Source organism: Poecilia reticulata, linkage group LG20, assembly GCF_000633615.1.
Source record: "Poecilia reticulata strain Guanapo linkage group LG20, Guppy_female_1.0+MT, whole genome shotgun sequence".
In the NCBI taxonomy this organism is placed as follows: domain Eukaryota; kingdom Metazoa; phylum Chordata; class Actinopteri; order Cyprinodontiformes; family Poeciliidae; genus Poecilia; species Poecilia reticulata.
In genome coordinates, this window is record NC_024350.1 from 5,162,178 (window position 1) to 5,174,699 (window position 12,522).

At 37.0% G+C, this 12,522-nt stretch overlaps 1 long non-coding RNA gene across 1 annotated transcript in view; it reads left to right on the plus strand.

The window, feature by feature from the left end:
• The window catches only part of LOC103482377 (uncharacterized), a 14,243-nt gene extending 3,014 nt beyond the window's left edge, over window positions 1–11,229 (plus strand). The window contains exons 2-3 of the long non-coding RNA XR_536450.2: window positions 10,780–11,067; window positions 11,145–11,229. This is a non-coding gene — a long non-coding RNA (uncharacterized LOC103482377). The remainder of the gene's footprint in view (window positions 1–10,779; window positions 11,068–11,144) is intronic.
• The last annotated feature ends 1,293 nt before the right edge of the window (window positions 11,230–12,522 follow it).

The window sequence follows — 12,522 nt, forward strand, 5'->3', positions numbered from 1 at the left end:
CGATTAATGATGCGGAAGGTAGTGAAAAATTAAGTGGAATCGCCCTTTAGCTATTGGAAGCTAGAAATCGGAACCAACTTCAGCTTCGTGCACTGTAGCTAATATTAGCTGGTATCTCGCTGGTGGACATAAATACAGTAAAGTAATATTATAATCACAAAATATATACAATAATATGTCCATCTTACTCGTGAAATGTTGTCTGTGGAGCCCTCACATCAATAGTCCATCGATCAGAACAACAATATCCCTCAGTGCTGAGGTATCTTCTGTTGTTTTGGTTGAGCAAAGTAGGAAGACGACCTCTCCAAGATGGCCRMCRWATTTCCTGCACCGGAGCAGCCAATGCGGGGTCTACTCTTATATTATGTCTGTGGGTACAACACCTCCCAAAGCTATCTCGGTGACCTGTATTTTAGCTTCTGATCACTWGAGGGTGCTATTAGACGAACTGTACAATTGAAAAACAAAAAAATAAGAATAAAACCACCAACTATAATACAAAAAGTATTATAACAGTCCTTCAAAACAACCATGAATTACTGTAATGAGTTATATGGCCCAGCAGGTTCATTGGTGTGGACAGAGAGATTAAACTAGTTTTAAATACAGTGTTAGAATACAAAGCTAAAGAAAAAAGACAATGTCAACTGGGACTCGTCTTAAAGCTACGGTGGCCGACAGGTGCAAATGTGCAGCAACAGAGAAAACATGCAAACAAAAAAGAGACGCAAACAAATGAAATGCAGCTAACAAGAAGAGATGATGCAAACAAAAAAAGAGACGGAAACAAAAAGCAAATAAAATGCAGTAAACAAAAAAGAGACGCAAACAAAAAGCAAATAAAATGCAGCAAACAAAAAAGAGACGCAAACAAAAAGCAAATAAAATGCAGAAAACAAAAAAGAGACGCAAACAAAAAGCAAAATGCAGCAAACATAAAAAGAGACGCAAACAAAAAGCAAATGAAGCAAACAAAAAAAGAAACGCAAACAAAAGACCCTCCTGCTTTGCTCGACCAAAACAGCAGAAGATGCCTCAGCACTGCAGGATATTGTTGTTCTGATCGACTGACTATTGACGTGAGGGCTAGACAGACAACGTTTCGCAAGTAAGATGGACATATTATTGTGTATATTTGGTGATTAGAATATTACTTTACTGTATTTATGTCCACCGGCGAAATACCAGCTAATGCTAGCTGGTATAGTGCGATAGTGCTTGGTGTTCAGCCCCTGCTCTGAAAGCTAACCGAGATTATCTTAAAAAGTTTCAATTATTTTCTAACATTGACTTAGATATCTGATACAAGAGCCCACTATAGAAATGAAACAATATAATATAAAAATCATAATATTACATGTTATAACATGAAGAAATAAGAGTACCTCGGACTTCTGGATGTCGGCGTCGAGGAAATGCTCAAGATTATATCGGGAAATCCCGTGGACTGGTGAAAGAACTTTTGACAAAGACTACGGCGGGTAGACACAGCTGTGCTGTGAATGGACCAGAGTGGGGAGATAGTACAGATAGTGAAAGTGACGGGAGTTCTGAAACATCGAGTAGTGAAAGGATGAGTACAAAAAGAGGAAATTCTTCAGCAACGGCAGGTGTAGAAAAGAAGGGAAGAGTGGTGAAAAGCCGGGATGAGTCTGAAGAAGAAATGCAGAGGGAAGTAAGGGAGTTTAAAGTGATTGTTAGAGTTAACAAGGAGAAGGCGTTGCAAACGATCAGTCCAGTTAAATTATACATGATTCTGAAGAATCAAGTGGGGGACATCACTAATGCAAAAGTACTAAGAGATGGAAACTTATTGATAAGTTGTAATACAGAGGAACAAGAAGACAGAGCATGTAAGTTGAAAGAAATAGGAAAATATAAAGTGACAAGTGTGAGTCTAGTACAAGAAGGAATTAAATAGAGGAAGGGAGTGATTTGGGGGCTCCCAATTGAGGTTTCAAATGAGGATATAAAATCAAATCTCAGAGGAGGAAGAATTAAAGATGTAAGAAGGCTTCAGACCTTTACAAATGGAGAGAAAATCAACAGTGAAAATGTCTTGATAGAGTTTAATGAAGAAAGACTCCCAGAAAGAGTCTATTTAGGATATTTGACCTATAATGTAAGAGAGTATGTCCCACGACCAATTAGATGTTTTAAATGTCAAAGATTTGGCCATACAGCTCAGACATGTAAAGGAAAGAGGATACGTGCACAATGTGGAGAAGATCATGAATATGAAGAATGCAATAAGAGCAGGCAGCCAAAATGCTGCAATTGTGGTGGCAGCCATAGTGTGGCATATGGGGGCTATGAAGTAATAAAGAAGGAAGTGTAGGTCCAACAAGTTAGAGTTAGAAACAAAGTATCCTATGCAGAGGCTGTTAAAGTGGTAAAGCAAAGAACTGAGGTTGGGATGGAAAACAGGAAGAATACAGGGTTAAACCAAACAAAAGAAAATAAAGTGTATGTGGATTTAAAAAAAGCTAGTGACATTTATTGCAGGGGTTATAAATGGAACAATGGAAATTAAGTCAAAAACAGAAAGAATTGAAGTAATTGTGAAAGCAGCAGCAAATCATCTTAACATTAATGAATTGACATGGGAGGAAGTGAGGGATGACCTCAGTGCTCAGGCCAGTCAGGAGACAGCTTGGATAGGATAATAACAATATGGTATTGCTTCTTCAATGGAATGCAAGAAGTTATCATATATCAAATATCAAATGGACAAGAATTAAAGCATTTTATTGATAAATTAGAAGAAGCTCCAGAGATTGTTTGTGTACAAGAAACTTGGTTAAAACCCCAATTAGAATTTAAAATATTAAAATATTCTGCTGTTAGATTTGATAGGATTGAAGGTAATGGTGGGGGATGTGCCATATTTATTAGGGAAGGGTTGCCGTTTAGAGTGAATAGAGTTGAATAGAGTTTTTTTAAGAAGTTGCCGTTTAGAGTGATTAAGAGAGGAAAAGAAGATGAGTTTGTAATTGTGGAAATTTGGATTAATGCAGACCCATTTATTATAATAAATTATTACAATCCATGTAGAAGATTAGACTTGGATAAATTAAAAGAAATTCAGGGACAAAATAGAAATAAAGTTATTTGGTGTGCAGATTTTAATGCCCATAGCAATTTATGGGGAGGGCAGGGAACAGATACAAATGGAGATATAGAATAGCTGTTGGAAGATAATCAATTAGCATGTATGAATGATGGGAGGGGAACAAGAATAGATGTGCATGCAGGAAATTACTTAGCTATAGATTTAACTTTGGTGTCCAGAGATTTAGCGGGATTATGTGAGTGGGAAATAGAGCAAGAAACAACAATAGGTAGTGATCATTTTCCAATTTTTGGTAAAATCCTTATTTCTAAAGAGAAAGGGATGGTAGAAAGGCAGGAAAGATGGATATTTGGTAAGGCAAAATGGAATATATTTAAATATACGTGAGAAATATATGGATGAAGTCAATTTAAATCTAGATATAGAAAGTAAAGAAGGAAAGATTAGGGAAGTTATATTGAAAGCAGCAAAAATAACAATTCCTGTAAGTAAAGGTAAGAGCAAAAAGAAAGAGGTACCTTTGTGGACAAAAGAGTGCAGTGAAACAATAAGGAAAAGAAATAGAGCTTTCAGAATATTGAAGAGAACACACAATTTTAAAAATTTTATTGAATTTAAAAAATATCAAGCAGAAGCAAATAAAGTTATTAAGAAGGCAAAGAAGACAAAATGGAGAGTTTTTTGTGATTCAATTGGCAGAACAACTCCTATAATTAATGTATGGGGAATGATTAAGAAAATGAAGGGGAATAGACAGGAGAGTACATATCCAATTCTAAAACATGAAGAAGAAACAGCAGTAACAAATGAAGAGAAAGTAGAAGTAATGGCAAGAGCATTTGCAAAGATTCAAAGTTCAGATAATTTAACAGAACACGGGAAATTTAGGAGGGAACAGACAAGAAGGGCAAATAATTTTATTTTAGAAGGCGAAACAACTCCAGGTAATGGAATGGATGTTTATTTTTCTATGCAAGAAATGAAGAAAGCAATACTGAGATCAGGACTAACAGCACCAGGAAAAGATCAGATATGCTATATTATGTTAAAACACTTAGGGAATCAGGCTGAAGAAAAACTTCCAGGTTTATATAATAAGATATGGAAAGAAGGAAGATTACCTTCTAATTGGAAGGAACCAATTATTGTGCCAATTATTAAACCGGGAAAAGATCCAACAAACCCTTTAAGCTATAGACCAATTGCACTTGCTTGATGTTTAGGAAAGATTATGGAAAGAATGATAGCAGAAAGGATTACATATTATGTAGAAAGTAAAGGACTTTTGTCTTCATGTCAAAGTGGATTCAGAAAAGAAAGGAGTGCAATGGATCCAGTTGTGTGTTTAGAATCAGATATTAGAAGAGCTCAAATTAATAGGGAAGTAGTGGTAGCAATATTTTTTGATATTGAGAAAGCATATGACATGATATGGAAGGATGGGTTGCTTATAAAATTATATAAAATGGGGATTACAGGAAGGGCTTATAATTGGATTAAAGATTTTTTGTTGAATAGAGTTATACAGGTACAGTTGGGAGTAAAAAGATCCAATAAATATAAAATTGATAATGGAACTCCACAGGGAAGTATCATCAGTCCTTTATTATTTTCAATCATGATTAATGATGTTTTTACAGAAGTAGATCAGGATGTCATGCAGTCATTAATTGCTGATGATGGAGCCTTGTGGAGGAAAGGGAAAAATGTAAGATTAGTGTATGAGAAAATACAAAAAGCTATTAAATCTGTTGAAAATTGGGCTTATAAATGGGGAGTTAAATTCTCAGTAGGTAAAACAAAGACTGTTGTATTTGGTAGGAAGAAAATTGAGGAAATAGATTTAAAATTAGAAGAATTGAAAAAGTGAATAAATTTTGTTTTTTAGGTATCATGTTTGATTCCAAACTTTTATGGGGTGACCATATAAAGTATATTGAAGGGAAATGTAAAAAAGTTATAAATATAATGAGGTGTTTAACAAGATTAGATTGGGGTGCAAACAAAATTCATTTAAAAAAGATTTATGTTGCTTTCATCAGAAAGCAGTTTTGGACTACGGATGTGTAGTTTACAGGCAAGCTGCAACAACAGTGATTAGTAAATTAGAAGTTATTCAGAATCAAGCTTTGAGATTATGTTGTGGAGCTTTGAAGACATCTCCATCTTTGGCAGTGCAGGCAGAAATGGGGGAGATTCCTTTATATTTAAGACAAAAGTAAATTATGCTGAATTATTGGGTGAGTTTGCAGAGACATAAGGAGGAGGACAATACAGCATTAAGAATACTGAGACCTTGCTGGGAGAGTGGAAAAGCTAAAATAGACTGTTTTGCCTGGGCAGCAGATAAATGCATTAGGGAAAAAGGTATACAGGGAAAGACATACTGTGCTGCGGTGCCATATCCAATTACACCTTATTGGTTATTTCCATATGTAAATGTAGATTTAGAAGTTTATAAAGAAATGCAGGTTAATAAAGATAATAACTGGGAAATGTTTGTAAATAATAGAATTAAGAATATGTATACATTCTTTACAGTTATATATACAGATGGCTCAAAAGATTTAGTTTCAAATAAAACAGGATTTGCTTATGTCTTTCCTGAACTAGGTATATTTAAGAAGCAAAGAACATCTGATTATTTATCTGTTTATAAAGTGGAAATGTTAGCAATTCTGATGTCCTTAAAGTGGATAGAACAAAATAGAATCGAAAATGTTCTTTTATGTTCAGATTCATCATCATCATTAATGTCCTTTTCAAATATCTCATCTGAAAGTCGTATGGAAATGGTATATGAAATTTATCAAATAATATTTAGAATGACACAAATTCAAATAAAGATTAGGTTTATGTGGGTACCTGCTCATAAATACATAGAAGGGAATGACATGGTAGATAATTTAGCTTAAGAGTCTTTAAAACAAAATGGAAATATGGAAATAGCGTATTGTAAATCTGAAATAAAATCAATTATTAAGAGAAAAATTTAATCTGAATGGCAACAATTATGGGAGGAAGGAACTAAAGGTCGTCATTTATTTAAGTAGGAAAGTAGGAAATATGGAAATAATTGGAGAAAATCGAAAAGAACAAGTAGTAATGACAAGATTGAGGATCGAACATACCGGATTAAATAAAACATTACATTTGACAGGTAAACATCTAACAGGTAGTTGTGAGTGTGGTATGGCTATGGAAACAGTAGAACATGTAATAATTCATTGGGAAAATTATGCAGTAAGTAGAGAGAAGCTAAAACAAGAAATTATGAAATATGATAATTTTTTGCACAGTGGCGCAGTTGGTAGAGCTGTTGCAGCAAGAAGGTTCTGGGTTTGATTCCCGACCCCGGTCTTTCTGCATGGAGTTTGCATGTTCTCCCTGTGCATGTGTGGGTTTTCTCCGGGTACTCTGGTTTCCTCCCACAGTTCAAAACCGTCCATGACTGTCAGGTTAATTGGCCTCTCCATGTGAGTGTGTGTGTGCATGGTTGTTTGTCTCTGTGTTGCCCTGCGACAGACTGGCGACCTGTCCAGGGCGACCCCGCCTCTTGCCCGGAACGTTAGCTGGAGATMGGCACCGGCAACCCTCCCGACCCCACTAAGGGACAAGGGTGTATAGAAAATGGATGGATGGATATAGAGACATTAAAACTTAATAAGATATTAATTAAACATAAAATAAATGAAGCAGTTATTAAATTTTTGAAGGAAACAGGATTATTTATAAGAATTAAGGTCAAAGGGAGATACTCTGGTCCACACTCCAGCATAGTAGATGGAGATATTACATCTTAATGTTAGATGTCACCCGCCAGTAAAATCAGAAGAAGAAGAAGGGAGGCGCTGATTGATGAGGCAGGTGTGACTAGAGTCTTCCAGACTGAACTTTTGTCAAGACTCCATTACTTACTAAAAATTTAATTAGTTACTCTTTAATGTATTGTAAGTTTTTTTTTCAGCTCCAGTTTATGTTCAGCCATCAGTTTTTTTAAAATAATCTCCTTTCTCCATATGAGGAGGCTACTGGTCTCCAGGGTTTGATTCACTTTAAGTCTTCCCCAATTCTCTTTCTGCCTGTTTGCTGCCTATTATAATTAATTTTTTACAAAACTTTACTTCACTGTTAGGTGATTAGAAATGCTTTGCATGCTAATGTAAATTTATCTATAAGCAGTAGAGGTCAGCTTTGGTGTTGGCTGCCCTGAGATGGGCTTTTGCTTTAGTTTGCTGGACTAACTAATATGCATTTAAACTAAACAAAAATGTCAAGATGGTTTTAACTAAACTGAAAGAATAGCCCTGTAACATGATCTGAGAATTACTTGAAAGAATGAAAAAATAAATTTCTGTGCATATGCTGGAGCTAACATATGCACAGAAATGCATATATTAGCTCCAACATATGCTAACATATGCATATGTTAACATATTCTTACATATGCATATGGACTAACATATGACTAATATGTTGGATTAGTCTGTTAAAACTAATAGACTAATAGTTAATAAAAGATGAAGATAAAATTAGCGGTGGTGTCTAACATCTTTATACAATATGGTCAATTTACCTGTGGATGTCAGTTGCCACCATTCTGCATTCCAATGATAGATTTGATGCACCATGTCCCATTTTAAAAACGTTTTAGTTGCTTAGTTATTAGCCTATATTTAATTCTGACAAAAGGGAAGAAAAATAACACAATATTCTAATGCAAATGTTTAGCAGTGAAAAAGTGCAGTAAAGTTTTATCCACTGAGAAAAGATTGGCAAGCACCCAAACCAGTCCAAATTTCATTTCAAATAGGTAAGATTTTAGATGATTAACGTAAGAAAATTGTGAAGAGGAAGGTGCTTTTTGAATTCAGCCCTTATTTACGTAATGGACTCCTATAGGAATTGGTCTATTCAATTTTTCTAAAGGTATCGGAGTAAAGTAAGTTGATTAAAAATGAATAGACCTCAATTTAGATTTTTGTTGGTAAAAATCTTTAAAAATGTATCAGTTAAGTTCAGTTTCACAACCACAACCATGTTGGTCCATCTCAGAAAATTACAGAATGTATTAAAAGTTTGTAGTTTTAATACTTTTGCTGGGAACTGTACCCAATGTTGAGATTGTAAAGCTTGACAGTTGAACAATCCCTCATTGATGTTCGATCGTTAAAGTCTTTAGAATGACCTTCAGTGGAGTCAACAGCTGACACGATCAGAGGTAGATAATACATTTTATTCTGTACCGTTTGTTGCCTCACAGTGCAACTTATTTTATTCATTTTCATTATAAATTTTTTTTTATTTGCAAGTTTTCTGTTGAATTTATATGTTCTCGCTGAGGTCAAAGCAAACCCTGCAAGAATTCTCCAAAACACTGCATTCATAAACTCAAGAGGTTGTTACAGAGCTGCTGTGGAATGACCTTCAGATGAATAGATTCATATAATGTACTCCTTGCTGCCTCTATAAAATATATTTTTTTTACTTTTTTATCATTAATAGTGATAAAACTTTGCTCTGAATCAAGCTGCAATTCAGAGCAAAGTTTTATGGTGTTCAAGTCACAGATATGGATTTTGGTTGCATAATTATATTGCATAAAATATTTTTAACCCTTTAAATGACCTTTTAGGCCTTGTTTGGACAGTCAACCTTGACTTTTGTGAAATTGCGGTTGGGTCTATTACACAGGATGTCACAACAATATTACTGCTCAGATGCAATTCAAGTCATGCATGATAATCCTGTTAGCCACACTGACCTCCTGGCTAAAGTTCCTCTCTCACGACTGGAAAACATGTTAATTTTCAGGCTATTTTCACCTTAGCCAGGCAGAAAATGTCCTTCTACACAAAACAAATGCTGCATTGATTGTACAGCTTGCAAGGTATGGAGGACCAAAACTGACATAATAAGAAATAAAAGCATAAATATATATTTAGGTTTTCCTTGTCCTTACGCATGAGTTTCCATCAAGAAATGTATATATACTGCTCAAAAAAATAAAGGGAACACTTAAACAACACAATATAACTCCAAGTAAATCAAACTTCTGTGAAATCGACAACGGGGACCCTCATCAGGTCAATCAGTGTTGCTTCCTAAGTGGACAGTTTGATTTCACAGAAGTTTGATTTACTTGGAGTTATATTGTGTTGTTTAAGTGTTCCCTTTATTTTTTTGAGCAGTGTATTTTCTTTTTCATTTCCCCTAAACATGCGTTTTGTCAAGAAGAGTAAATATTTTGTTTTGTCTTTTCCTTATACAAGCCCTCGTTCTTTTGTCATTGCCAGTGGTGGGAAGTAATGAAGTACAAGTACTTAGTTACTGTACTTAAGTACAATTTTCGTGTATCTGTACTTTACTTAAGTAGATTTAATAATGGATACTTTCTACTTTTACTCCACTACATTTTACAGTAAGTATCTGTACTTTYTACTTCACTACATTTCTACAAAACTGTCGCGTTACTCGTTACATCCAAGTCGTGTTGCGCTTTTTGTCCATTCAAATGTGAAGTTCAGGGACTTAAGATGGTGCCGTAAAATCCAAGCAATAAAACGTGACTTACGTGTCTGTTGTCACCCATCGCCTCCCCCTGTACTCGCACACGGAGCTCCAAGAAATGCGCAGTGGTTTCCTCTGAGCGGGAGAAGATGTCTGTCTAATCGTCAGTAATATAAGAGCGCTGCATAAATCTTAAGATATGGTGACATGTAAAATCAGCAGCGCTTCGCTTTCACAGATGGTTGGGACTTCCAACTTTTAGCGTCACTTGGAAGGAAAGCTTAAAAACAGGTAAGCTCCGTGGACGTGATGCTAGCAAAGCTAGCTGTATTGACTGAGACACATGTCGCAAAAAAAGTTGTCACTCATGCGCTGAATTATTGTGTGGAGGTGTTGACTGAGGTGTTGCATATATGGGACAGTGCTGTGACCAAAGTCTGCAATATAGTGATATGACATTCAGGAACGATCCGATTCTTTTGGACGGATCTTTACTAAGGTTGGTAAGACTGAAGCCGCACTGCGTGCGTACACACTGCAGTTCTTTTATTTCATATATATATTTAATTGGCGAATAAATAAAACAAGAACGTAAGAACACAGAGCATGCTCATTCCTCTTTGTTTTTGTCACCTGTCATGGTGGTAAACATTGCAGCGGGAGGGAGGATGAAAACAGTCACAGTGTTCCTTCTGCTTGGTTACTTCTTGCTTATTGCGCCTTGGACAGTGTTCATAGTTAAGCGTTGTTTACCGTTAATTGCTATATTTAATGGCGCAGACAGTTGTCTGCACCATTGGCAATATGGGCAACCACCCAGGGCATTTTTTTTTTAGGAATCGCAGGAGACCTTTGTGGATTGTGGCACAGAGATGAAAGCAAAACAGAATGATGTTAGGTTCTGGGGTTTTTAGCTTTGGTTTGCTGAGTTGTCTCCCCACGAGATGGAGTCCGAGAGGTGGCGGGCTGTGGTTTCATTGATGACGTCATCCTCACACCAGAGGCTGATCATCTAATTGACGCCAGCATAAGAAGGGTGGAACGCCTATAGTTCGACGCCAGAGTGTCAACCGTAGATGGTACCGCCAGCTCCTCAGAGATTTTGCTCCAAGTTTTTTCCTTGTCTCGAGATCTGCCAGTTATCCCCGTAGCTTGGATCGTGCTTCATTGTGATCTTTTTCTGCTTTCCACAGGATCCATCCAGATCTGGTTGCCTGTTTTCTGGTTACCCAGCCATGACGTCTTGGGTACCTTCCCCTAGATGCCTGAAAGCCAAGTTTAATCCTTTTCCGTAAATTCACCTGCAATTCAGAAGTTTCCGACCGGCCGTTCTACCTACACCCCGCCACCTTCAAAGAGGGCGTCCTGTCCGCCCTCCAACGCCACCTTCCGATCCACCAGGCCTCACGTGGAGACGACTCATTAGTTTGAACCCCTGAACCTACCAGTCCCCTCCAAGCCGTTTTGAACGCACAGAGCCAGTAAGTTTACCCATTACTCATTCACAAACTCCCGTTTCCCAGCACTTGAACTCACCACACTCCCCTTGTCTTCTCAGTGCTCTGAGAGCAGCCGAGCAGTTCCTGGACCAGCTTCACTTTCTGTTGCTTGACTTCTGTAAATAAACTTTTCATTTTTTATAACTCTGTCTCCTATGGTGTTCTTGCATGTGGGTAAGATCCGTTAAACCCATCATGACAAATGAAGAGTTTGAATTCATACTGGTTAAATTTATTTCAGCCCTACGTATTTAATATCTAGGTGTTTTTATGGAAATGTGGATCATTCAGATCAATTTGAGAAGCAATTTTGATAGGTGCACTTAATTTTATTGTGTCACGTAGCGCGGGGTGCCGAGATTTGGTCTCGGGTTCGGTGGTCTGGTCTAGACTACAACTCTGCTACATGGCTCCTTGATTCCATGTCCTCCCCTGCCAGTTGAATTTCTTTAAAAATAAATGCCACTCGTGGCAAAAAAAGTGAAGTTTATGCTATGTTAGGACAGGAGACAAGATGTTTCCATCCCTGAAACTATGATGCATAGAATCACATATCTAAGTCTATGTTACAGAGTAAACACAACATGCTTTATCTGTGGCATTGTTCATTAAAATGGCACATTTCTGATGTATTAAAATTAAATACGATCGGTTCACTTAATGATATTGTAGCAGCATAAATGATACGCTGCCACTATAAGGCCAATTTCGGCTGCTGCATATAAGCAAGCCTTCACCTGTCATGAGGCTGCTTGCATCGTGACGTCAACTCTATCTGCCTCCTTTGTTTGCACCATTCTGGCCTCCTTTGCTGCACCTCCAATATCTGGACCGATCTGTCCATTCATTTCTTTGCTGACAGGAAGGTAAGAGCTAGCGTGGCTAGGTAACATCTGTTTTATGTAAACAGAACCTTCACATAGCGTTTCTTACAGTTGTACTGCATCTAGGTGGTATTGAGGATCTGATCATTTGGCCTTTATCAGGTCACAGGTAAGCAGCTGCTGCAAGTTATATATTTCTTTGTAGCAGTTGTATTAATTTGCTATATTCTTTTAGCCTTCTGATGACTCAACGACGTTGCACCTGGAGTGATACTCGCTGCTGTTTTGTCTAATTACAAATTGTTTTAAAAGACCAACTTGAAATTTCCTGGCTTCCAGGAGCATTGATGGCGCTACTGAAGGGATGAACTGCAACATTGTAGTGCTATTGTACCACTGTTTTATTCATATCGTTTAATTTTTTTTGTCTTTCTTTTAGGGGCTGAGGCTTCTGTGGTGGCGGTGGTGACCCCTGGTGGTGGTGTCTTGTCTTGTGTGTTGTGTTGGAGCATCCTTTTTCTTTCTTTGTTTGCTGTGTTTTTGTAGTGCCTAGGGTGGTCCCTTTTTCTGCACTGGATGTTGCCCCCTTCCCTCACTATTGAGGTAAGCCTCA